Genomic DNA, 26,959 nt, shown 5'->3' on the forward strand with positions numbered 1-26,959 from the left:
TTGTCAAAATACCCCAAAACTGGAAACCTAGATGACCGTCAACAGAATGATGGATAAAGAAAATTGGCACATTTAATCAATAGAGCATTACAATGTTGATATAAAAAAATCATGAATTTTACAGGCAAATGGATAGAAATATCCTATTGCCTTAGTGAGGTAACCCAGTCTCAGATTTCCACACAGAAATGAACTCACTTGAAGGTGGGAATCACCTGTAATGCAAAGAAAAATCATACAACAGACCCATGGGGCCAATGCCAAGGAGAGCTCCAGTGTGAAATGCAGGGATCTCTCCAGGAAGGAACAACAGAATAGATTCCCTGGGGACAGTGGGCAGGTAGGGAAAGATAACGGAAAGATGAGGGAACATAATGGAAGGAGAGAGTATAGGGAGAGATCACTGGAGTTTAGAATCATTTCAGGGGTGAGAAAAGAAATCCAGTGCAATCAAACTCCCTGGAATCTATAAGGGTAATCCTAGCAACCCTTAGTAGGTATATGAAGCCTGAACTGTCCATCTTCTGTAAACAGGCATGGTTTCCAGCGAAAGGTTTGGAACCAGCCTAGCCACAAAAACTTCAAACTATAATTTATCTCACCTGAAAGTTGGCCTAGGGTAATAATCACACAGAAATAGTGTGCATTGATACCATGTGACTGGTACAACTTGACACCCATGCCTCAAGAAGGAACCCATACCTGCCACTGCCTGGAGGGCCAGGAACCAGAGGAGAGATAGGCCAGAGACCTAAGTTAAAACCAAGGACAACTGGGGAAAAAGTCAATGGAGTAATTCCTAATGATCCTTTGCTATACTTGCATACAGGAGCGTAGCATAATCGTCATCAGAGAAGCTTCATCCAACATCTTTCCCTGTACTCTCTCCTTCCATTATGTTCCCTCATCTTTCCTTTATCTTTCCCTACCTGCCCACTGTCCCCAGGGAAGGGAAGAGATGAAAAAACCTAAAAGAAAATATTAGGCAGAAGTCAGAAAATCCTATAACAGAGGGGGAACAAGAATTTAAGAAGGTAGAAGTGTCAAGGAAATCACAAGTACAGGACTCACAGAATCAACTAATCTAACCTAGTTCCATGGAGGCTCATAGAGCCTAAACAGACAATCAGGGAGATCAAATGGGTTCCGACACTAGACCATGTGCATATATATTATGGTTGATTCGCTTGCTACTCTGGTGGAGTTCCTAAGAATGGGAAGACAGCCTGAATCTCTTCTGGATTGCTGTTTGTATTGCTGATTGAGTTCTGCTCCCTCAAGAGTGCCTGCATTCAGGTGCAGTAAGGTAAAATCTTAATTAGTCAGATAAGGCTATAGGCTGTGATTGGGCAGTGGGATAAGGGGGCGGATCTGAAACTTTTAGAGAGGGAAGAGACAGAGAAAAGGAGAGGGAGTGACAAGACAGGAGATTGAGAGAAGATGGAGGAAAAAAATGAACCAGAACCACATGGCCTAAAAGAGCCCCAGGTAGCTGTGAAAGGGCAATAGAATAATGTAGGGTACATTTGCCTCATCTGGGTGTGTAGCTTGTATTTATATCCACTGAGATTTCAGTTCTTTGTTTAGGCATTTTGGCGGTTGAGAATTTACTGTTATCAATCTGGCTGATAAATTACAAGTCTCTGGAATTATCATTTCATGGGGTGACAGGGACTTGGGGGAACAGCAGCCAGTTTTCTGCAGGATTTAAAAAGGATACAGTTTGCCTGAGAAGATCTGGGCATTTCAGAACCCCGCTAGCCACAGAAACCATGGGAGCATGTTAGACCACAAATACTGATTAGCTGGACACACATTGATTGTTTTTATAATTACATGCTCCATTTTTCTGATTCTTTTGCCTGCTTTGGGGACCCCTTTCCTCCTATTGGGTTGCATTGTCATACCTTAGTAAGATTGATCACAATATGCAAGGTACACTGGTGATGGCCACTCCTATTCCCATATGGACTAACTCTGGAATTAAGTAAAGTCTAAAACTGGAAGGCATAACTTTTATGTTTTTTTCTTAATTTGAAGTAGATAGAGCCATTTCAAATACAGACTCTTTGGGTTTATTATATAGTTTAGTGTATACTTTATATATAGTATGTAGATAGATGATATTAGTAAATAGATATAGATATACTACATGTACAGTTTAATATAGCATTAGTATAGAATCAGGTTTATACAGAGCATAGGAAGTGGAGTTGAGTAGGGAATAGAGGGGAATAGAGGCAGAAAACGACAGACATATATACAGAAAGAGTATGAGAGAAAGGGAGGAAGAGGGAAAAGAGAGAAAAAGAATGAGAATTGCTGGACAGGAACACATGGAAAAAGAGGGGGAATGGGGAAGAGAGAGAGAGAGAGAGAGAGAGAGAGAGAGAGAGAGCAAGCAGTTCTTTTTATAATGAGTCATGCCTACCTGACTGTTGCCAGGTAACTGTTGGGTGGAGCCTAGGGGGAATGCTAACATTCCTTCATCATGGATGAATTTAAAATAAAAGGAAAAATTAGAGAGTCGATGGTGGAGCAGGAATAGGGTCATCATAATCTTTACCTACTTCCTGCTGATTTTGGGTTGATGTATCTCTCGGAAACCAAAGAAAATATGGATGGGGATGTTGATCCAGTCTTAGGAGAGTTGGTTGTTTCCTTGTACTCATGGACTGTGGAACCATCTGTAGGTAGAAGGAGCAGGTGCAGTTGAAGAGTCTGTGCCTGTGAGAGTAGAGTGAAGTATGTTGGTTGCTTCTCTGGAACTGTCATGCATGTTGATTTTAAGTAATCTCCTGGATCTGACAAGATGCTGAAACGTGTGTGTGTGTGTGTGTGTGTGTGTGTGTGTGTGTGTGAGTGTGTGTGTGTGTGTGTGTGTGTGTGTGTATCTGTATGTAATAGTACTAGTAATGGTAGTAGTAGCAGTAGCAGGAGCAGTAGCAGCAGTAGTAGTAGTATATTGTATATTGTAGAGAATAAAGTTACGTGATTTTGGGAGAAAAGAAGTTTTCCTAGGAGTACATTTGAAACACATAGATATCGGTTGTTGGTGTGTGGGAAGTGTCAATTCCAGGGAACAGGAGAGGAATCCCATCCTCTGGAACAGATCACATGTGGGAACTTAGGCTATTGATAGACATGTTACTTACACAGTCTGACTGGTCAAGGAGAGGTAGGTTTGATTGTGTTTCTTGGAGCTTATAAGTTTCCAAAAGGGATACATTTATTAACAGAGTGAACAGTCTAAAATGAGCTTAGGGAAGATAAAACCTTTCCTGGAACAGAAGGAGTGAGAGGACTTTTACTTCTGTCTAGGAGATTGATTATATATAACTTTAGTATAATGAGAAACATTTGGAAGTATGTATTGAAAAGACAAGGAAAGGAAACTGGAAAATTTGACAACTTTGTGAAGATGACAATTGATCATATAGTTTAGCATGAGAAATACCTTAAGTATATAGTGAAAAGATAACCAAAGGAAACTTATATTTTAAGTATGACAGCTTATAGTATAAATTTAGCACTGGGAAAATTTGAGCTTGTGAAAACTTGGATCATATAGTGGAATGTTTTATTAGGATTAGGCTAATTCATAATAACTCTATTGGTTAATATTAGGACAGTGGCATAACAAGTAGAGGATATATGAAGCATATACTCACTGGGAACACTGTGTGTGTATGTGTGTGTGTGTGTGTGTGTGTGTGTGTGATATTATTAGATTTTTTTCATAGTAAATTATATATAGTAGAGAATAAAGATAAGTACATTTGGGACAAAAGAATTTTTTTTAGTTCTACCTAAAGAAGAATTAATTAGGTTTAGAAAAAATGTTTTAGATACCCTTAGATCTTGGTTGTTGAGGTGAGGAAAGTCTCAATCCCAGAAAACAGGGGAGGAAACCCACCCTCTGGAATAGGTCAAAATGTAAACATAAGACTACTGATTGACAGATTTACTTGTCCAGATGGAGTCTGTTTGGTCTATGGGAGATACACATGATTGTGTTTCTTGAAGATTATAAGTTTGCAAAAGAGACACATTTGTTAACAGCATGAGCAGTCTTTAAGCTAAGCTTAGGGAAGACAAAAACCTTTCTTGGAAGAATGGAGCAAGAAGCACTTTTACTTCTGTTTAGGAGACTGGATATATATAAATTTAGTATAATAGGAAACATTTTGAAGTATGTACTGAAAAGGCAATTAAAGGAAACTGTAAAATTTGACATCCTTGTGAATATGATAATTGATCATATAGTTTAGTATGAGAAATAATCTTTTTTTGTACTTTTTTTATTTATTTCTTTATTTATATTGCAAATGTTATTCCCATTCCCAGTTTCCATTCCATAAGCCTCCTGTCCACTCCCCCTCCCCGATAAGTTTGTTTCTCCCTCACACAACCCCCTTAGCACCCCTTGACATTCCCCTGCACTGCGGGTAAACCTGGGCAGGACCAAGGATTTCCACTTACACATGATGATCCCCAACAAGGCTATTCTCTACTACGTATGCAGTCGGAGCTCTGGGTCAGTCCATGCATTGTCTTTGGGTAGTGGTTTAGTCCCTGGAAGCTCTGATTGGTTGACATTATTGTTCTTTATGGGGTTGCAAGGCCCTTCAGCTCTTCAAATCCTTTCTCTAATTCTCCCAAAGGGGGTCCCATTCTCAGTTCAGTGGCTTGCTGCTAGTGTTCACCTCTGTATTTGACACACTTTGGCTGTGTCTCTCAGGAGAGATCTATATCCAGTTCCTGTCAGCATATACTTCCTAGCTTCATCAATTTTATCTAGTTTTGGTGGCTGTATATATATATATATATATATATATATATATATATATATATATATATATATATATATATGGACCACATATAGGGCAGGCTCTGAATGGCTGTATGTTCACTCGCTGTTCTAAACTTTGCCTCCATATCAACTCCTATAGATATTTTTGTTCCCCCTTTTAAGAAGGAGTGAAGAATGCACATTTTACTCACCCTTCTTGAGCTTCATGTGGTCTATGGATTGCATCTTGGTAATTCTAGGTTTTGGGCTAATATCCACTTATCAATGAGTGCATACTATGTGTGTTTTTCTGTGACTGGGTTACTTCATGCAGGATGATATTTTCTAGGTCAATCCATTTTCCTATGAATTTCATGAAGTCATAGTTTTTGATTGCTGAGCAGTACTCCATTGTGTAGATGACAACCTTGTAAATGTGATAATTGATCACATAGTTTAAAATGAGAAATATCTTAAGTCTATAGTTAAAAGGCAACCAAAGGAAAACATATTTGTAACTATGACAACTGATAGTGTAGATGTAGCACAAAAACACTTTAAGTCTATAGTTTAAAGGCAATCAAAAGAAACTTAATTTGGACTTGTGATATAAAAGTTGGATTGTATAGTGTGATGTTTTATTAGAATTAGGCTTATTTTTAAGAACTCTAATGGTTAATGTTAGGACAGTAGCATAACAAGTGGAGAAAATATGAAGCATTAGTCACTGGAAACTGAGTTTAGAAAAGGAAGTAACAGAAGGTTATATCTGTGAAAGGTTGCAACTGAAATTGTGTATCCTTTATCCTGAAGCCTGTGAGTACGGCAACACTGCCTGTTTTTGGAAAGAGATCTGGTTTTCTTAACTAGTTAAGGAATTGAATACTGAGATAAGAAGGTTGTGGATTACCGTGGAGTAAGCAGCTAGAGGCTGTGTCTCTCAGGAGAGATCTATATCCAGTTCCTGTCAGCATATACTTCCTAGCTTCATCAATTTTATCTAGTTTTGGTGGGTATAGTTAGCTTAACTGTCAGAAATTTGGGGAAAATAAATTATAATCAAATGTCATTAATTAAAATGACAGAAGTTGGCCAATAGTCTACTACCTAGACAGTTTTCCCAAGTCCCCGTGGTCTCCATCACAACTTGGGCAGAGTTAGTGTGGTCATTAGGCCCAGAAGAGGAGAAGAATTTTCCTGTGGAGTAGTAACTTTGGAAAAATGGCTCACCTTGTCCTAGGCAATATGAGACATTTAACTCTCTTGAATCCTCAGTTTGACAGCAGTGTGGGCTGAGCCCTGGCAGCAGCAAGGCAATGGAATACTGTTTCTCAGTGGTTACCATACCACAATCTAGGCAATCTTGTCACTGTGCCTACATCTTCTTGGAGACCTTGATGGAGGAAGGCGGATTGTAACTGTTATAATTTTGGATTCTCTGTCTGTCCTAATAACTTTAAACATTTAACGTTACATTTCCCAGCTTTCTTAACTGATTGAGAGATAGTATTTATTAAGCCTATCTGAGTTACCCAGTATTTATCTTTTTATTTTCATTTTTTTTTATTAACTTGAGTATTTCTTATATACATTTCGAGTGTTATTCCCTTTCCCGGTTTCCGGGCAAACATCCCCCTCCTCCCTCCCCTTCCTTATGGGTGTTCCCCTCCCAACCCTCCCCCCATTGCCGCCCTCCCCCCATACACTAGTTCACTGGGGGTTCAGTCTTAGCAGGACCCAGGGCTTCCCCTTCCACTGGTGCTCTTACTAGGATATTCATTGCTACCTATGGGGTCAGAGTCCAGGGTCAGTCCATGTATAGTCTTTAGGTAGTGGCTTAGTCCCTGGAAGCTCTGGTTGCTTGACATTGTTGTACTTTTGGGGTCTCGAGCCCCTTCAAGCTCTTCCAGTTCTTTCTCTGATTCCTTCAATAGGGGACCTATTCTCAGTTCAGTGGTTTGCTGCTGGCATTCGCCTCTGTATTTGCTGTATTCTGGCTGTGTCTCTCAGGAGCGATCTACATCCGGCTCCTGTCGGTCTGCACTTCTTTGCTTCATCCATCTTGTCTAATTGGGTGGCTGTATATGTATGGGCCACATGTGGGGCAGGCTCTGAATGGGTGTTTCTTCAGTCTCTGTTTTAATCTTTGCCTCTCCCTTCTCTGCCAAGGGTATTCTTTTTCCTCATTTAAAGAAGGAGTGAAGCATTCACATTTTGATCATCAGTCTTGAGTTTCGTTTGTTCTAGGGATCTAGGGTAATTCAAGCATTTGGGCTAATAGCCACTTATCAATGACTGCATACCATGTATGTCTTTCTGTGATTGGGTTAGCTCACTCAGGATGATATTTTCCAGTTCCAACCATTTGCCTACGAATTTCATAAACTCGTTGTTTTTGATAGCTGAGTAATATTCCATTGTGTAGATGTACCACATATTCTGTATCCATTCCTCTGTTGAAGGGCATCTGGGTTCTTTCCATTTTCTGGCTATTATAAATAAGGCTGCGATGAACATAGTGGAGCACGTGTCTTTTTTATATGTTGAGGCATCTTTTGGGTATATGCCCAAGAGAGGTATAGCTGGATCCTCAGGCAGTTCAATGTCCAATTTTCTGAGGAAACTCCAGACTGATTTCCAGAATGGTTTTACCAGTCTGCAATCCCACCAACAATGGAGGAGTGTTCCTCTTTCTCCACATCCTCGCCAGCATCTGCTGTCACCTGAGTTTTTGATACTAGCCAATCGCACTGGTGTGAGGTTAAATCTCAGGGTTGTTTTGATTTGCATTTCCCTTATGACTAAAGATGTTGAACATTTCTTTAGGTGTTTCTCAGCCATTCGCCATTCCTCAGCTGTGAGTTCTTTGTTTAGCTCTGAATCCCATTTTTTAATAGGGTTATTTGTTTCCCTGTGGTCTAACTTCTTGAGTTCTTTGTATATTTTGGATATAAGGCCTCTATCTGTTGTAGGATTGGTAAAGATCTTTTCCCAATCTCTTGGTTGCCGTTTTGTCCTAACCACAGTGTCCTTTGCCTTACAGAAGCTTTGCAGTTTTATGAGATCCCACTTGTCGATTCTTGATCTTAGAGCATAAGCCATTGGTGTTTTGTTCAGGAAATTTTTTTCCAGAGCCCATGTGTTCCAGATGCTTCCCTAGTTTTTCTTCTATTAGTTTGAGTGTGTCTGGTTTGATGTGGAGGTCCTTGATCCACTTCGACTTAAGCTTTGTACAGGGTGATAAGCATGGATAGATCTGCATTCTTCTACATGTTGCCCTCCAGTTGAACCAGCACCATTTGCTGAAAATGCTATCTTTTTTCCATTGGATGGTTTTGGCTCCTATGTCAAAAATCAAGTGACCATAGGTGTGTGGGTTCATTTCTGGGTCTTCAATTCTATTCCATTGGTCTATCTGTCTGTCTCTGTACCAATACCATGCAGTTTTTATTACTATTGCTCTGTAATACTGCTTGAGTTCAGGGATAGTGATTCCCCCTGAAGTCCTTTTATTGTTGAGGATAGCTTTAGCTATCCTGGGTTTTTTGTTATTCCAGATGAATTTGCAAATTGTTCTGTCTAACTCTTTGAAGAATTGGATTGGTATTTTGATGGGGATTGCATTGAATCTGTAGATTGCTTTTGGTAAAATGGCCATTTTTACTATATTAATCCTGCCAATCCATGAGCATGGGAGATCTTTCCATCTTCTGAGGTCTTCTTCAATTTCTTTCCTCAGTGTCTTTAAGTTCTTATTGTACACATCTTTTACTTGCTTGGTGAAAGTCACACCGAGGTACTTTATATTATTTGGGTCTATTATAAAGGGTGTCGTTTCCCTAATTTCTTTCTCGGCTTGTTTCTCTTTTGTATAGAGGAAGGCAACTGATTTATTTGAGTTAATTTTATACCCAGCCACTTTGCTGAAGTTGTTTATCACCTTAGTAGTTCTCTGGTGGAACTTTTGGGATCACTTAAATATACTATCATGTCATCTGCAAATAGTGATATTTTGACCTCTTCTTTGCCGATCTGTATCCCTTTGATCTCCTTTTGTTGTCTGATTGCTCTGGCTAGAACTTCAAGAACTATATTGAATAAGTAGGGAGAGAGTGGGCAGCCTTGTCTATTCCCTGATTTTAGTGGGATTGCTTCAAGTTTCTCTCCATTTAGTTTAATGTTAGCAACTGGTTTGCTGTATATGGCTTTTACTATGTTTAGGTATGGGCCTTGAATTCCTATTCTTTCCAGGACTTTTATCATGAAGGGGTGTTGAATTTTGTCAAAAGCTTTCTCAGCATCTAATGAAATGATCATGTGGTTCTGTTCTTTCAGTTTGTTTATATAATGGATCACGTTGATGGTTTTCCATATATTAAACCATCCCTGCATGCCTGGGATGAAGCCTACTTGATCATGGTGGATGATTGTTTTGATGTGCTCTTGAATTCGGTTTGCCAGAATTTTATTGAGTATTTTTGCGTCGATATTCATAAGGGAAATTGGTCTGAAGTTCTCTTTCTTTGTTGTATCTTTGTGTGGTTTAGGTATAAGAGTAATTGTGGCTTCGTAGAAGGAATTCGGTAGGGCTCCATCTGTTTCAATTTTGTGGAATAGTTTGGATAATATTGGTATGAGGTCTTCTATGAAGGTTTGATAGAATTCTGCACTAAACCCGTCTGGACCTGGACTCTTTTTGGTTGGGAGACCTTTAATGACTGCTTCTATTTCCTTAGGAGTTATGGGGTTGTTTAACTGGTTTATCTGTTCCTGATTTAACTTCGATACCTGGTATCTGTCTAGGAAATTGTCCATTTCCTGAAGATTTTCAAATTTTGTTGAATATAGGTTTTTATAGTAAGATCTGATGATTTTTTGAATTTCCTCTGAATCTGTACTTATGTCTCCCTTTTCATTTCAGATTTTGTTAATCACTCTCTGTCTCCTCTCGTTAGTCTGGCTAAGGGTTTATCTATCTTGTTGATTATCTCAAAGAACCAACTTTTGGTTCTGTTGATTCTTTCTATGGTCCTTTTTGTTTCTACTTGGTTGATTTCAGCTCTGAGTTTGATTATTTCCTGCCTTCTGCTCCTTCTGGGTGTATTTGCTTCTTTTTGTTCTAGAGCTTTTAGGTGTGCTGTCAAGCTGCTGACATATGCTCTTTCCTGTTTCTTTCTGCAGGCACTCAGCGCTATGAGTTTTCCTCTTATCACAGCTTTCATTGTGTCCCATAAGTTTGAGTATGTTGTATCTTCATTTTCATTAAATTCTAAAAAGTTTTTAATTTCTTTCTTTATTTCTTCCTTGACCAGGTTATCATTGAGTAGAGCATTGTTCAATTTCCACGTATATGTGGGCATTCTTCCCTTATTGTTATTGAAGACCAGTTTTAGGCCGTGGTGGTCCGATAGCACGCATGGGATTATTTCCATCTTTCTGTACCTGTTGAGGCCCGTTTTTTGACCAATTATATGGTCAATTTTGGAGAAAGTACCATGAGGAGCTGAGAAGAAGGTATATCCTTTTGCTTTAGGATAGAATGTTCTATAAATATCCGTTAAGTCCATTTGGCTCATGACTTCTCTTAGTCTGTCGACATCACTGTTTAATTTCTGTTTCCGTGATCTGTCCATTGATGAGAGTGGGGTGTTGAAATCTCCCACTATTATTGTGTGAGGTCCAATGTGTGTTTTGAGCTTTAGTAAGGTTTCTTTTACATATGTAGGTGCCCTTGTATTTGGGGCATAGATATTTAGGATTGAGAGTTCATCTTGGTGGATTTTTCCTTTGATGAATATGAAGTGTCCTTCCTTATCTTTTTTGATGACTTTTAGTTGGTAATTGATTTTATTTGATATTAGAATGGCTACTCCAGCTTGCTTCTTCTGACCATTTGCTTGGAAAGTTGTTTTCCAGCCTTTCACTCTGAGGTAGTGTCTGTCTTTGTCTCTGAGGTGTGTTTCCTGTAGGCAGCAGAATGCAGGGTCCTCGTTGCGTATCCAGTTTGTTAATCTATGTCTTTTTATTGGGGAGTTGAGGCCATTGATATTGAGAGATATTAAGGAATAGTGATTATTGCTTCCCGTTATATTCATATTTGGATGTGAGGTTATGTTTGTGTGCTTTCATTCTCTTTGTTTTGTTGCCAAGACGATTAGTTTCTTGCTTCTTCTAGGGTATAGCTTGCCTCCTTATGTTGGGCTTTACCATTAATTATCCTTTGTAGTGCTGGATTTGTAGAAAGATATTGTGTAAATTTGGTTTTGTCATGGAATATCTTGGTTTCTCCATCAATGTTAATTGAGAGTTTTGCTGGATACAGTAACCTGGGCTGGCATTTGTGTTCTCTTAGGGTCTGTATGACATCAGTCCAGGATCTTCTGGCCTTCATAGTTTCTGGCGAGAAGTCTGGTGTGATTCTGATAGGTCTCCCTTTATATGTTACTTGACCTTTTTCCCTTACTGCTTTTAATATTCTTTCTTTATTTTGTGCGTTTGGTGTTTTGACAATTATGTGACGGGAGGTGTTTCTTTTCTGGTCCAATCTATTTGGAATTCTGTAGGCTTCTTGTATGTCTATGGGTATCTCTTTTTTTAGGTTAGGGAAGTTTTCTTCTATGATTTTGTTGAAGATATTTACTGGTCCTTTGAGCTGGGAGTCTTCACTCTCTTCTATACCTATTATCCTTAGGTTTGATCTTCTCATTGAGTCCTGGATTTCCTGTATGTTTTGGACCAGTAGCTTTTTCCGCTTTACATTATCTTTGACAGTTGAGTCAATGATTTCTATGGAATCTTCTGCTCCTGAGATTCTCTCTTCCATCTCTTGTATTCTGTTGGTGAAGCTTGTATCTACAGCTCCTTGTCTCTTCTTTTGGTTTTCTATATCCAGGGTTGTTTCCATGTGTTCTTTCTTGATTGCTTCTATTTCCATTTTTAATTCCTTCAACTGTTTGATTGTGTTTTCCTGGAATTCTTTCAGGGATTTTTGCGATTCCTCTCTGTAGGCTTCTACTTGTTTATTAATGTTTTCCTGTGTTTCCCTAAGTGTGTTCATGTCTTTCTTGAAGTCCTCCAGCATCATGATCAAATATGATTTTGAAACTAGATCTTGCTTTTCTGGTGTGTTTGGATATTCCGTGTTTGTTTTGGTGGGGGGATTGTGCTCCGATGATGGCATGTAGTCTTGTTTTCTGTTGCTTGGGTTCCTGTGCTTTCCTCTCGCCATCAGATTATCTCTAGTGTTACTTTGTTCTGCTATTTCTGACAGTGGCTAGACTGTTCTATAAGCCTGTGTGTCAGGGGTGCTGAAGACCTGTTTTCCTCTTTCATTCAGTTATAGGGACAGAGTGCTCTGCTTTCGGGCGTGTAGTTTTTCCTCTCTACAGGTCTTCAGCTGTTCCTGTGGGCCTGTGTCTTGAGTTCACCAGGCAGCTTTCTTGTAGCAGAAAATTTGGTCTTACCTGTGGTCCTGAGGCTCAAGTTCGCTCGTGGGGTGCTGCCCAGGGGCTCTCTGCAGCGGCAGCAACTAGGAAGACCTGTGCGGCCCCTTCCGGGAGCTTCAGTGCACCAGGGTTCCAGATGGTCTTTGGCTTTTTCCTCTGGCGTCCGAGATGTGTGTGCAGGGAGCAGTCTCTTCTGGTTTCCGAGGCTTGTCTGCCTCTCTGAAGGTTTAGCTCTCCCTCCCACGGGATTTGGGTGCAGAGAACTGTTTATTTGGTCTGTTTCTTTCAGGTTCCGGCGGTGTCTCAGGCAGGTGTCCTGCCACTCCTGGGCCCTCCCCCACGGGAGTCCAGAGGCCTTATACAGTTTCCTCTTGGGCCAGGGATGTGGGCAGGGGTGAGCAGTATTGGTGGTCTCTTCCGCTCTGTAGCCTTAGGAGTGCCCACCTGACGAGGCGGTTGGGTCTCTCTCTCACCGGGTCTGGGAGCAGAGAGCTGCTGCGGGCCGGGATCCGCGGGTGTGGGACTTCCGGTAAACACAGAACGTGCCCGGTCCTAGAGAAATTCTGCTTCCGTGTGTCCCAAGCTCACCAGGCAGCTTTCTTGCAGCAGAAAATTTGGTCTTACCTGTGGTCCCAGGCTCAGGTTCGCTCCTGGGGTGCTGCCCAGGGGCTCTCTGCAGCGGCAGCAACCAGGAAGACCTGTGCCGCCCCTTCCGGGAGCTTCAGTCACCCAGTATTTATCTTAAGGCAGTTGTCTATAACTTTTCCTATTGTAAATCTTTTAATCAATATTAAAATAATGATTTACCAATTTAGGATAGAAATCAGACTCTAGGCCAGGTTATTCTAGAGGCAGTGAGTATAAACTGCCTATAATACATATGGTGGCCGGTCATGGGACTGTCATTAATTCAGAAGGCACTGAAGCTATCAGTCGTCATGTGACCTGCCTCAGTTAAAATGGTGCAGATGAAATAGCATAGGAAAACTTTATATGACCACAACAAAGATGGCAGACACTCAGGAGACTGCCCCAAACCAAGATGGTGCTGAAGCTACAGCTCTGTCTGAAGGAAAGTCAAATGTTTGTTACATCTTGTAATGGCAGAAATGGCTGTGTATCAGCAGATAAAAACACATAAAGAGAAAAACAGTGAAATAAATGGGCATGCTTTATCTAAGGGACAAGTGGGATTTGCTTTCCCCAGAGTCATTCATCCTCTGTTGGTGAATGCAGAGCAGTGGGTCTGACCTGTGCATGGAGCAACTCAACTGTCACACCTGTTTTAGAGCTGTTGCAGACTTTCTGGTATTCTTATTGTAAAAATAACTATTATTCATCTGTATTTATTGTCATTTCTGAGGTTTTCTGCTTCCACTTGTCATCATAGGCCTAGAGCTGGAAGCTTCTAGCCTCTCTAAAATCCACTCTAGAGCAAAGAATGATTTTAGACTCTGAGATTCATAGCTGAATAAGTAACTCCTGCCTAGTTCTTTCTGAGGTCTTGCTGAGTAATTTAAAACTCCTCTCCAGTGTAATTGATTCCTGAGGTAAACTTCCAAATCCTAGATGCTTCAGAGAAGCTGCTATCAATTTGGCCTATAAATTTATGTAAGGTAGCCAGGTGAAGTAATGAGAGCACTATAGAATATCTAGAAGACTTCCCCGAAGCCTATAGAACCTAGACTACATTTGACCCAGGAACAAATGGAAAGAAACTGCCCTGATCTCTCTTTGGAGATTCAGTGCTTGGATGGTTTTGCTGGTAAGCAACTACTGTATAAGTTCATATGGGAAAAATTATATGACTGAGAGCCTTGTGGCACAGCCCCATTCCATGAGCCCTGGGTAAACAAAAGGAGGAGGGGAAAGCCAGAAAATTTTGGTGGACACAGGTCACAAAATTCTGTCTTGAAACAAGCACTGGGGCCAATTTCAAATAAAAACACAGGTACAGGGCAATGGACACCAAGACCTGTCCATGGACTAAGCAAAGAAAGATTGATTTTGGAGTAGGTCAGATAATCCATTCATTCATGTATATTTCTGGTTGCCCATACTCTCTGATGGAAGAGATTTTCTCACCAAATGGGAGCTCACAACCACTTTGACTCAGAAGGAGTATAAATGCTAGATATGTATGGCTCCATCCATGTTGTCACTTTACCCCTGGAACAAACACCCACCCCTCTAAGACTCTCTTTCCCTTCAGAGGTTCCTGGAAGAAGTTTTTGAGGTATGCGCAAAAAAGGTGCCAAAAGGGAAAGGGAATAACACTCGAAATGTAAATAAGAAATACTCAAGTTAATAATTTAAAAAAAGATTTATTTTAAAATTAAAAAATAGGTGCCAAAAGGACTTGCCCATCATAGTACCTCAGTTCTAGTCCAATTGAAGGGTGAAGTTACCCAAGTCAGAATTGGGAAATACCCAATGTCCAGAGAGTCTAGAACAGGGATTATTCACATATCACTCCTGAATTGGAGACATGTCAGGAGTTCACATGAGACCTGCTACAGGAGCTGAGTCAGCTGGGCAAACAAGTGTCTGCTAAGAAGGCCCAGCTTTGTCAACTTGAGGTCACCTACTTTGGGTTCATATTCAAGGGGGGGCAACACATAATGTTAAATGCCCAGATGCAATCCATCCTTAGCATCCATCCCATCATGAAGAAAGTATGGGAATTTCTGGGATCTGTCAGACTCTAGGTTTCAGGTTTCACTGAGATAATCAAACCACTCTATGAGGCCACCGAAGGGTCAAGAAGATATGATAGAATAGATCTCTGAGATAGACATGGCTTTTAATACCTTGAAAAAAGTCTTGTTGGAGTCACTGGGCCAGGCCTTTCTGGATATACACATACCCTCCAACCTGTACATAGGTGAAATTGAAGGGATAGCCTAGGGGGTTCTCACTCAACAGTTGGGCCATGGAAAAGAACAGGGCTTATATATCTGAGAAACTGAGCCTGGTGGCCCAAGGATGGCTAGCCTGCCTCTGGATCTACTACTGTCCTTCTCATTAAGGATGCTGACAAGGAAACTGTAAAACAGAAATTTGCTATCACCACCTACCATGGTATTGTAGTGAGCCTCGAGAATCCTCTTGACAAATGGCAGTACAATGCCAGATTGGTGTACTTCCAGGTGCTACTTTTGCAACCCCTTCACATAACATATAACCCATCATCTGCCCTAAACCCAGTCCCCTTGCTACCTAGCTTATCTTCAAATGCACAGGAGGTTTGCTCTATAGATTGGAGCATATCTAGAACCAAACAAAATTAAGTATGCAGGGATGGCAATGGTTGACATGGACTCTTTTGTTTGGGCAACTCCTCTGTTGTCAGGCACAGCAGTCTAAAAGGCTGAGATGACAGCTCTAACTCAGGTTTTGAAGTTGGCAAAGGGGACCATAGCCAACATTTATACTGACCGCAGATATCAAAAGAGAGGATTGTTGACTGGTGAAGTGAATATCACCAAAAGTAAAGAAGAAATATTTGCTTTGTTGGAGGCACTGTGGCTTCCTCTCAAAGTGGACATAATTCCTTGCCCTGGACGTCAAAAAGGAACATCAGAAACAGTCTGAGGAAACAGACAACCTAATGAAGCCAGAAGAGAGGCCCCAAACTTCCAAAATATATGTGTGTTTGTGTGTGTGTGTGTGTGTGTGTGTGTGTGTGTGTGTGTATAAATCCAAACAGCTTTATATGAACATTTTCACTGCAAGGAGTCATTGGTTTGGTTAAAGGTTTCTGGTTTCTGAAACACTCTAAGACTGACTCCTCCATGATGTCCTGTAGCTGGTAGATTTAGTAGGTTGTGGGGTGGACGGTATCAAAGCACTGGATCTGGATGTGGATTGGAGCAGGGTACATTCGTCCAGGCCTTGTGTCCTGGCTTTCTTGTTATTATTTTTAACAGCAGAGTAGCACTCTCTTTTGTGAATGTACCACCTTATCTTTATTCAGTCTTCTATTGAGTGTTATCTAGGTTTTTCTAATTTCTGTTCTTGAAGAATAAAGAAGCAATGAATATGGTTGACCAAGATCCCTGTGGTAGAAAGAAGCATCTATTGGGTATTTGCCCAGCAGTGATAGAGGTAGTAACTTAAGGTAAACTGAGTCCTATCTTTCTGAGGAGTGACAACAGTAATTTACATAGTGGCTGTAAAAATTGTCACTGCCACCAGCAATGCAGGAGTGTTCTTATTGCACTGCATCCTAGTCAGCAGTAGCTTTCACTCATGTTACTGATCTAGACCATCCTTACTGATGTAAGATGGAATCTTAAAGTAGTTTTGATATTCATTTCCCTGATATCTAATAATGTTGAACATTTCATTAGGTGATTTTCAGCCATTTGAATTCTTGTCTATTCTGAGTTATCTATTTACATCTATGTCTTGTTTTTAGTTGTATTATTAGATTTTTCAATAATTTTATTTTTCTTGGATATTTTATGTATTTACATTTCAAATGTTATCCCCTTTCCCCTCTGTACTATACCGCATCCCCCTTCACCCTCCTATGAGGATGTACCCATTCCCACCCCCTACTCAAAGTTCAACACCCTGGGGAATCAAGCCTTCACAGGACCAAGGGCTTTTCCTCTCACTGATGCTGGACAATGCCATATTCTGCCACATATGTGGCTGGAGTCATGGGTCCCTCTATAAGTATTCATTGGTTGGTGGTTTAGTCACTGAGATATCTGGTGGCATTTGTTTGGTTGATATTGTTGTTCTTCCTATGGTAATGCCGACTCCTTCAGTTCCTTCAGTCTTTACTCTATGGAGATTGAGGCTCCTGTGTTCAGTCCAATGGTTATCTGCAAGAACCCTCATTTGTATCAGTAGGGCTCTGGTAGAGCCTCTCAGGAGATACCCTTCTCTGGCTCCTGTCAGAAAGCAGTTCTTGGCATCAGGAATAGTGACTGGGTTTGGTGGAAGCATATGGGATGAATCATCAGGTGGGTCAGTCTCTGGATGACATTTCCTTAGGTCCCTGCTTCACTATTTGTCTCTGTATTTCCTCCTATGAGTATTTTGTTCTCCTTTTTAGAAGGAATGAACCATCCAAATTTTAGTTTTCCTTCTTGGGCTTCATTCTGCTACATACAGCCATCCAGGAAATTTTGATAGACATTGCATTGAATCTCTATAGTACTTGTAGTAGGATATATGTTATTTTACTATGTTAATTCAACTGATTCATGAACATAACAGAACTTTTTCTCATCTAACACAATCAATTTGTTCAATGCCTTGAATTTTTTTTAATCATACAATGCTGAATTACAAAGCCAGCTTGATTTTGATGATCATAGTTTGATGCAATTTAGTCTAGCAGCTTTAAATGCTTGGGACAAAATTGAATGGTCCTGAGAGAGGTCTGTGTTATTTATTGTAATTATACAGGGTCCAAAGGAAGTCTTCCCTGATTTTTCGCAAAGATTGACTTCAGCAATAATAGAATAATATCAGATTCAGAAGTCATAAAACACTGATTGAATCTTTGGCTTTTGAAAATTGAAATTCAGATTGAAGGGTGTGATTAGACATGTAAAGGCAAGATCAGCCCCAATAGATGAATATATTAGAGATACAGCTGATATTGGATCTCATCTTTATAGTGATAATATGATAGAAGTAATTTCTAAAGGTATTAAGAAAAATCAAAATGGCAGATATTTTTTAAACCATTAAAATTTATTAAACTTCATATGTAAAACCACAGGCATGGCACACTATCCTTAAAGTCCACTGTGCTATTATCATCCTGGAAAAGTGGTTTCACAGGTAACAGTAAGATTACCTCTGTCTTCACTGAAGTATCTCAGAAACTGTCACTCAGGACAAGTCTCCTGATTCAAACAAAATGATGTAGATACAAAATAGAAACACTCTATTTGTTCACACAAACACAACAGGTTCTGCTTTGCATGTTTTAGATTTTTGAGAAAAATCTCACTAGGTAGCCCAAGATAGCCTTGAACTTGCCAAGTAACCTGAGCTGGCCTTACCTTTGTTATCCACCTGGATTTGATTCTAGAGTTCCAGAAACCCTATTTTTGAGCCATTTCTGTTGATAAGAATCCAAGCTGCATATCTCAGTGTTATCCTGATTTAACATGAAGGCTAGCATATAGGAAACAAAGCTAAGTCCTCTCACACAGCAAAATGTTCTTGGAATGACTACTGTAAATCAGTGTCTCTTCTTGACATACATACTCTCCAATATCTGCTTGATGGAACACGACCACTGCAATGAGGTCCACTTTACTGCACTCTTGGGTAGACTTCGCTGCCACCCTAAAACCCAAAGGAACATCTGCCATGGAATAAACCACTACTCCCTTGTACTGAGACGTGTATTCAGTGATTCGACTCAGGCAGAATTTCACACATGTTTTCCACACAAGAAGGAATGCTCTGCTCCAGGCTTCCAGGCTTTATTCATACTTGGCATAGGGTGCAAGGTAATCCAGTGTTGTAACATGCAACCAGAATGTGTGAGTCTTAGTAAACTTTCCAAAACACGTCCCTAGGGACACTAGCTTATTCTGGATATGTTGGTATCCAGTTTAGGGCTCATCTCACTCACATAATACACTTGGTCTTTGTGGAGCTGGAAACAGTAGGTGCCATGCAGTCTGTCCAGTAGGAGTTGTAGATTCTCTCCAATGTATTTTGCAATCTTCTCAAGCAGAACCCAGGCATCTTTCTCAGTCAAAGGACTGTTTTTCAGTGAATGGCCTCTTTTTTCCCTAGCTTGGCTCCCGGGATCTTCATGCCTAATGGGAGATATTCTAATTGTGGTAAGGAAGGTCATTTGAAAACGGATTATAGGCAAGACATGACTAGAAACATTTTCTTTAAACCTAGAAACAATACAGAGAGAAAACTTCAGCCTTCTGGAAAAGGCAAAAAGTGTGTCAAAGTCTGACACTGGACTGATGAATTCAAATCAACCAGGGATAGGCAAGGTTACCCTTTAACATCAGAAAAGGAGTGCTCCTTTTGGCCCTGGTATCAAATTTGATTTAATCATTCTGTGCTGGTAAATGTGGTGTGTTGGAGGGGCCTGAACAAGCTAGAATAGATTGAAGACCCTGATTTAACCTGTTTCAGATTAGCTTCTGTCTGTGTTTTAGGAGATTACTAACATTTCCCTGGCACTACACTCCAAGACTATGGACTATGATCAAATACTCCTTGGTTTTTGATTTGACAGGTAGTGCATTGTGTGTGCTGAGGTTTCAGCCTGAATGACTTACACTAAAAGTCTGGTAGCATCTTATACATGTCCTGGACACTGAATCAGCTGGTCCTGGCTTAATTCTATCTTTCCAAATAGAAGTTGTATTACCCATCTTTGTGAAGACATAATAACCCAGGTGGGGGCTTCACATTTCTTGGAATGTTGATTACAAACTTCATCGTTTGTCCATAAATGCTAAAAGTCCCTTCAACTATGCTCATCTTGAAGTAGAGCCTGGGCAGGTCTTCAGGGAGAAACCAATGACCATGGGAGAGTAGAAAACTCAATAAATGAACTTTTTGAATCCCCTCTATTGGATTTACAGAAACATATTTTTTTGTTATATTACAATTCTTGATGTAGATGATTTTGACCTCTAAGTAATAAAGATTGCTCTGTCTTATATTCTGCAGTGCTGGGATTAGAGACCTGAGCTCCCCCATGCACTGATACAACAAATTATCGGTTACATCAGTCTCAGAAACACAGTATTATATGCTCTGTGTCCTTCTTGAACCAAATTTTCTTTAGAAAAATTGGTTAAGAATTTTTATTTTATTATTGGATATTTTATGTATTTACTTTTCAAATTTTATCTCCCTTTTGGTTACCCTCTCTCCCATCCCCCTCCTCCTGCTTATATAAGGATGTGCCCCTTAACACTTTTCTCTCCTGCCTTGATGCCCTGGCATTCTTCTACACTAGGGAATCTAGCCTTCACAAGACCAAGGGCTTCTCCTCCCAGTGTTGGCAGATAAGGCTAACCTCTGCTACATATGCTGCTAGAGCCAGGGGTCCCTCCATGTGTACTCTTTGGTTGGTGGTTTTGTCCCTAAGAGCTCTGAGGGCTCTGGTTGGATGATATTGTTTTTCTACCTATGGTGTTCCAAACCCCTTCAGCTTCTTCAGTTCTTTCTCTAACTCTACCATTGGTGTCCCATGGTTAGCTGCAATCACCCCCATTGTATCTGTAAAGCTCTGGAATAGCATCTTCAGGAGACATTAATATCAGGCTCCTGTCAGCAAGCACTTCTTGGCCTCTGCAATAGTACTGGATTATGGAAATGTACCACAGTTTCTGTATCCATTCCTCTGTTGAAGAACATTTGGGTGCTTTCTAGCTTCTGGCTATTATAAGTAAGGCTGCTAGGAATATAGTGGTGCATATATCCTTGTTATATTAGAGGATAGTACTATGTCCAATTCAGATGAACTGCCAGATTGATAACTGCAGTGATTATACCAGCTTGTAATCGCCCAATAATGGAGAAATATTCCTCTTCACATCCTTGCCAGCATCTACTGTCACCTGAGTTTTTCATCTTAGTCATTCTGATTGGTGTGAACTGTAAACTCAAGGTTGTTTTCATTCGCATTTTCCTGATGACTAAGGATGTTGAATGTTTCTTTAAGAGCTTCTGGGCCATTAAATATTCCAAAGTTGAGAATTCTTTGTTCAGCTCTGTACCCCATTTTTAATAGGGTTATTTGATTCTCTGGAGTCTAACTTCTTGAGTTCTTTGTATGTATTGGATATTAACCCTCTATTGCATGTGAGATTTGTAACGATCTTTTCCAATCTGTTGGATGCCATATTTTCCTATTGACAGTATCCTTTACCTTACAGAAGCTTAGCAATTTTAAGAGATCCCATTTGTCTACTGTTGATCTTAGAGCATATGCCTATTCAGGAAATTTTCCCCTGTGCCCATGTGTTTGATGCTCTTCCCCACTATCTCTTCTGTTAGTTTCAGTATATCTGGTTTTATCTTGACCTTATTGATCCTCTAGGACTAGAGATTTGTATCAGGTGATAAAAATGGGTCAATTTGCATTCTTTACATGCTGACTGCCCATTGAACCAGTACCATTTGTTGAAAATGCTGTCATTTTTCCACTGGATTCTTTTAGCTATTTTGTCAAAGATCAAGGGACCATAGGTATGTGGGTTCACTTCTGGGTCTTCAATTTTATTCCACTGATCTACCTGCCTGTCTCTATACAAATACCATACAGTTTTTATCACTATTGCTCTGTAATATAGCTTGAGGTCAGGGATGGTGATTCCCGCAGAAGTTCTTTTTCTTTTTTTTCCTTTTCTCCATCTTTATTGAATTGGTTATTTCTTATTTACATTTCCACTGTTATTACCTTTCTCGGTTTCCAAGCAAACATCCCCCTAACCCCTCCCCTTCCCCTTCTAGATGGGTGTTCCCATCCCCATCCTCCCCCATTACCCCCTCCCCCCAACAATCCTGTTCACTGGGGGTTCAGTCTTGGCAAGACCAAGGGCTTCCCCTTCCACTGGTGCCCTTACTAGGCTATTCAATGCTACCTATGAGGTGGAACCCAGGGTCAGTCCATTTATAATCTTTGGGTAGTGGCTTAGTCCCTGGAAGGTCTGGTTGTTGGCATTGTTGTTCATCTGGGGTCTCAAGAGCCTTCAAGCTCTTTCAGTCCTTTCTCTGATTCCTTCAACGGGGGTCCCATTCTCAGTTTAGTGGTTTAATGTTGGCATTCGCCTATGTATTTGCCATATTCTGGCTGTGTCTCTCAGGAGCGATCTACATCCGGTTCCTGTCGACCTGCACTTCTTTGCTTCATCCATCTTATCTAGTTTGGTGGCTGTATATGTATATATGGGCCACATGTGGGGCAGGCTCTGAATGGGTGTTCCTTCAGCCTCTGTTCTAAATTTTGCCACCCTATTCCCTCCCAAGGGCATTCTTGTTCCCATTTTAAAGGAGTTTAGCATTTGCATTTTGGTCATCCTTCTTGAGTTTCACGTGTTCTATGCATCTAGGATAATTCGAGCATTTGGGCTAATAGCCACTTATCAATGAGTGTGTACCATGTGTGTTTTTCTGTGATTGGGTTACCTCACTCAGGATGATATTTTCCTGTTCTATCCATTTGCCTATGAATTTCATAAAGACATTGTTTTTGATAGCGGAGTAGTATTCCACTGTATAGATGTACCACATTTTCTGTATCCATTCCTCTGTTGAAGAGCATCTGGGTTCTTTCCAGCTTCTGGCTATTATAAATAAAGCTGCTATGAACATAGTGGAGCATGTGTCTTTGTTTTATGTTGGAGCATCTTTTGGGTATATGCCCAAGAGAGGTATAGCTGGGTCCTCAGGCAGTGGAATGTCCAATTTTCTGAGGAACCTCCAGAATGATTTCCAGAATGGTTGTACCAGTCTGCAATCCTACCAACAATGGAGGAGTGTTCCTCTTTCTCCACATCCTCACCAGCATCTTCTGTAGCCAGAGTTTTTGATTTTAGCCCCTCTGACTGTTGTGAAGTGGAATCTCAGGCTTGTTTTGATTTGCATTTCCCTTATCACTAAAGAAGTTGAACATTTCTTTAGGTGTTTTTGTGCCATAAGGCATTCCTCAGCTGTGAATTCGTTGTTTAGCACTGAACCCCATTTTTTTCTCTTTTTTCTCCATCTTTATTAATTGGGGATTTCTTATTTACATTTCAATTGTTATTCCCTTTCCTGGTTTCCAGGCTAAAATCCCCATGACCCCTCCAACTCCCCTTCTATGTGGGTGTTCCCCTCCCCATCCTCCCCCTATTACTGCCCTCCCCTCTTGGCAGGACCAAGGGCTTCCCCTTCCACTGGTGTTCTTACAATGCTATTCATTGCTACATATGCGATTGCAGCCCAGGGTCAGTCCATTATAGTCTCTGGGTAGTGGCCTAGTCCCTGGAAGTTCTGGTTGCTTGGCATTGTCATTCCTATCGTGTCTCAAGCCCCTTCAAGCTCTTTCAGTCCTTTCTTTGATTACTTCAATAGGGTGAACCCCATTTTTCAATAGAGTAATTTTTCTCCCTGCTGTCTAACTTTGTGAGTTCTGTGTATATTATGGATATGAACCCTCTATCAGTTGTAGGATTGGTAAAGATCTTTTCCCAGTCTGTTGTTGGCCGTTTTGTCCTACCAATAGTGTTTTTGCCTTACAGAAGCTTTGCAGTTTTATGAAATCCCATTTGCTGATTCTTGATATTAGTGCATAAGCCATTGTTGTTTTGTTCAGGAAATTTTCTCCAGTGCCCATGTCTTCGAGATGCTTCCCCAATTTTCTTCTATTAGTTTGAATGTATCTGGTTTGATGTGGAGGTCCTTGATCCACTTGGACTTAAGCTTTGTACAGCATGATAAGAATCTATCGATCTGTATCCTTCTACATGCTGATCTCCAATTGAACAAGCACCATTTGCTGAAAATGCTCTTTTTTTCCATTGGATGATTTTGGCTCCTGTGTTAAAAGTCAAGTGATCATAGGTGTGTGGGTTCATCTATTCCACTGGTCTATCTACCTGTCTCTGTATCAATACCATGCATTTTTTTTATCACTATTGCTCTGTAATACTGCTTGAGTTCAGGAATAGTGATTCCCCCAAAAGTCTTTTTTTTTCTTTTTGAAAAATTTTATTATATATCTCTTTACTTACATTTCAAAGGTTATTCCCCTTCCCGGTTTGTTGTCCATAAGCCCCAATTCCCTCTCTTTCCCCTCCCCCTATACATCCCTCTTATTTTTCTCCCCTATATTCCCCTGCACTGGGGGTCCAACCTTGGCAAGACCAAGGGCTTTCCCTTCCCTTGATGCCCCAACAAGGTTATTGTCTGCTGCATATGTAGTTGGAGCCCTGTGTCAGTCAATGTGTAGTCTTTCGGTAGTGGTTCAGTCCCTGGAAGCTCTGGTTGGTTGGGATTGTTGTTTTTATGGGGTGGCAAGCTCCTTCATTTATTTCAATACTTCCTCTAATTCCGCCCAAGGGGGTTCTATTCTCAGTTCGGTGGATTGCTGCTAGCATTGACCTCTGTATTGGACAGCCTCTGAATGTATCTCTCAGGAGAGTTCTATATCCAGTCTCCTTCCACATGCATTTATTAGTTTCATCAATTTATCTAGTTTGGTGACTGTAGATATATGGCCACAGGTGTGTCAGGCACCTTGAGTTGCTGCTCTAAGCTTTGCTTCCATTTCCCCTCCTATTGATATCCCCCCTTTTTTTCCTCCATTTTTATTAACTTGGGTATTGCTTATTTACATTTCAATTGTTATTCCATTTCCCGGTTTCCAGGCCAACATCCCCATAACCCCTGCCTCTCCCTTTCTATATGGGTGTTCCCCTCCCCATCCTCCCCCCATTACTGCCCTCCCTCCAACAATCACATTCACTAGGGGTTCCGTCTTGGCAGGACCAAGGGCTTCCCCTTCCACTGGTGCCCTTACTAGGCTATTCATTGCTACATATGCAGTTGCAGCCAAGGGTCAGTCCACGTATAGTCTTTGGGTAGTGGCTTAGTCCCTGGAAGGTCTGATTGGTTGGCATTGTTGTTCATATGGGGTCTCAAGCTCCTTCAAGCTCTTTCAGTCCTTTCTCTGATTCCTTCAATGGGGGTCCTGTTCTCAGCTCAGTGGTTTAATGATGGCATTCGCCTATGTATTTGCTGTATTCTGGCTGTGTCTCTAAGGAGAGATCTACATCCGATACCTGTCTGCCTGCACTTCTTTGCTTTATCCATCTTATCTTGTTTGGTGGCTGTATATGCATGGGCCACATGTGGGGCAGGCTCTGAATGGGTGTACCTTCTGCCTCTGTTCTAAAGTTTGCCTCCCTGTTCCCTCCCAAGGGTATTCCTGTTCCCCTTTTAAAGAAGGAGTGAAGCATTCGCATTTTGGTCATCCTTCTTCAGTTTCATGTGTTCTGTGCATCTAGGGTAATTCAAGCATTCGGGCTAATATCCACGTATCAATGAGTGCCTACCATGTGTGTTTTTCTTTGATTGGTTACCTCACTCAGGATGATATTTTCTCGTTCCAATCATTTGCCTATGAATTTCATAAAGACATTGTTTTTGATAGCAGAGTAGTATTCCTTTGTTTAGATGTACCACAATTTCTGTATCCACTCCTCTGTTGAAGAGCATCTGGGTTCTTTCCAGCTTCTGGCTCTTATATATAAGGCTGCTATGAACATATTGGATCATGATTCTTTGTCATATGTTGGGGAGAGGTATAGCTGGGTCCTCAGGTAGTTCAATGTCCAGTTTTCTGAGGAACCTCCAGACTGATTTACAGACTGATTTACAGAATGGTTGTACCTGTATACAATTCCACAAACAATGGAGGAGTGCTCCTCTTTCTCCACATCATTCCCAGCATCTTCTGTTACTTGAGTTTTTGATACTAGCCATTCTGACTGGTGTGAGGTGAAATCTCATCCTGTTTTGATATGCATTTCCCTTATGACTAAAGATATTGAACATTTCTTTAGGTGTTTCTCAGCCATTCGGCATTCCTCATCTGTGAATTCTTTGTTCAGCTCTGAACCCCACTTTTAAATAGGTTTATTTGTCTCCCTGCAGTCTAACTTCGTGAGTTCTTTGTATATTTTGCATATAAGCCCTCTATCATTTGAAGGATTGGTAAAGATCTTTTCCCAGTCTGTTGTTGGCCGTTTTGTCCTACCAATAGTGTTCTTTGCCTTACAGAAGCTTTGCAGTTTTATGAGATCCCATTTGTCGATACTTGATCTTAGAGCATAAGCCGTTGTTGCTGTTTTGTTCAGAAAATTTTCTCCAGTGCCCATGTCTTCAAGATGCTTCCCCACATTTTCTTCTACTCATTTGAGTGTATACGGTTTGATGTGGAGGTCCTTGATCCACGTGGACTTAAGCTTTGTACAGGGTGATAAATATGGATCGATCTGCATTCTTCTACATGCTAACATCCAGTTTAACCAGCACCAGTTGCTGAAAATGCTATATTTTTTTCATTGGATGGTTTCTACTCCTTTGTGAAAAGTCAGGTTATCCTATGTGTGTGGGTTCATTTCTGGGTGTTCAATTCTATTCCACTGCTCTATCTGTTTGTCTCTGTACCAATACCATACAGTTTTTTATCACTATTGCTCTGTAATACTGCTTGAGTTCAGGGATAGTGATTCCCCCAGTAGTCCTTTTATTATTGAGGATATTTTTAGCTATCCTGGGTTTTTTGTTATTCCAAATGATTTTTCAAATTTTTCTGTGTAAGTCTATGAAGAATTGGGTTGGAATTTTGATGGGGATTGCATTAAATGTGTAGATCGCTTTTGGAAAAATGACCATTTTTACTATATTAATCCTGCCAATCTATGAACATGGGTGATCTTTCCATCTACTGAGATCTTCTTCAGTTTTTTTCTTCAGAGGCTTAAAGTTCTTATCATACAGATCTTTCACTTGCGTGGTTAAAGTCACACCGAGGTACTTTATATTATTTGGGAATATTACGAACGGTGTCATTTCCCTAATTTCCTTCTTGGCTTGTTTCTCTTTTGTGTAGAGGAAGGCTATTGATTTATTTGAGTTAATTTTATACCCAGCCACGTTACTGAAGGTGTTTATCTGCTTTTGTAGTTCTCTGGTGGAACTTTTGGGATCACTTAAA

The 26,959-nt window shown here is 40.6% G+C and overlaps 1 pseudogene; it reads right to left on the reverse strand.

Moving 5' to 3' along the window:
- Nucleotides 1–18,401: 18,401 nt before the first annotated feature.
- Nip7-ps11 (nucleolar pre-rRNA processing protein NIP7, pseudogene 11) lies at nucleotides 18,402–19,075 on the reverse strand (annotated as a pseudogene).
- Between the last annotated feature and the right edge of the window lie 7,884 nt (nucleotides 19,076–26,959).

This window comes from Rattus norvegicus, chromosome 2 (assembly GCF_036323735.1).
Source record: "Rattus norvegicus strain BN/NHsdMcwi chromosome 2, GRCr8, whole genome shotgun sequence".
Taxonomy (NCBI): domain Eukaryota; kingdom Metazoa; phylum Chordata; class Mammalia; order Rodentia; family Muridae; genus Rattus; species Rattus norvegicus.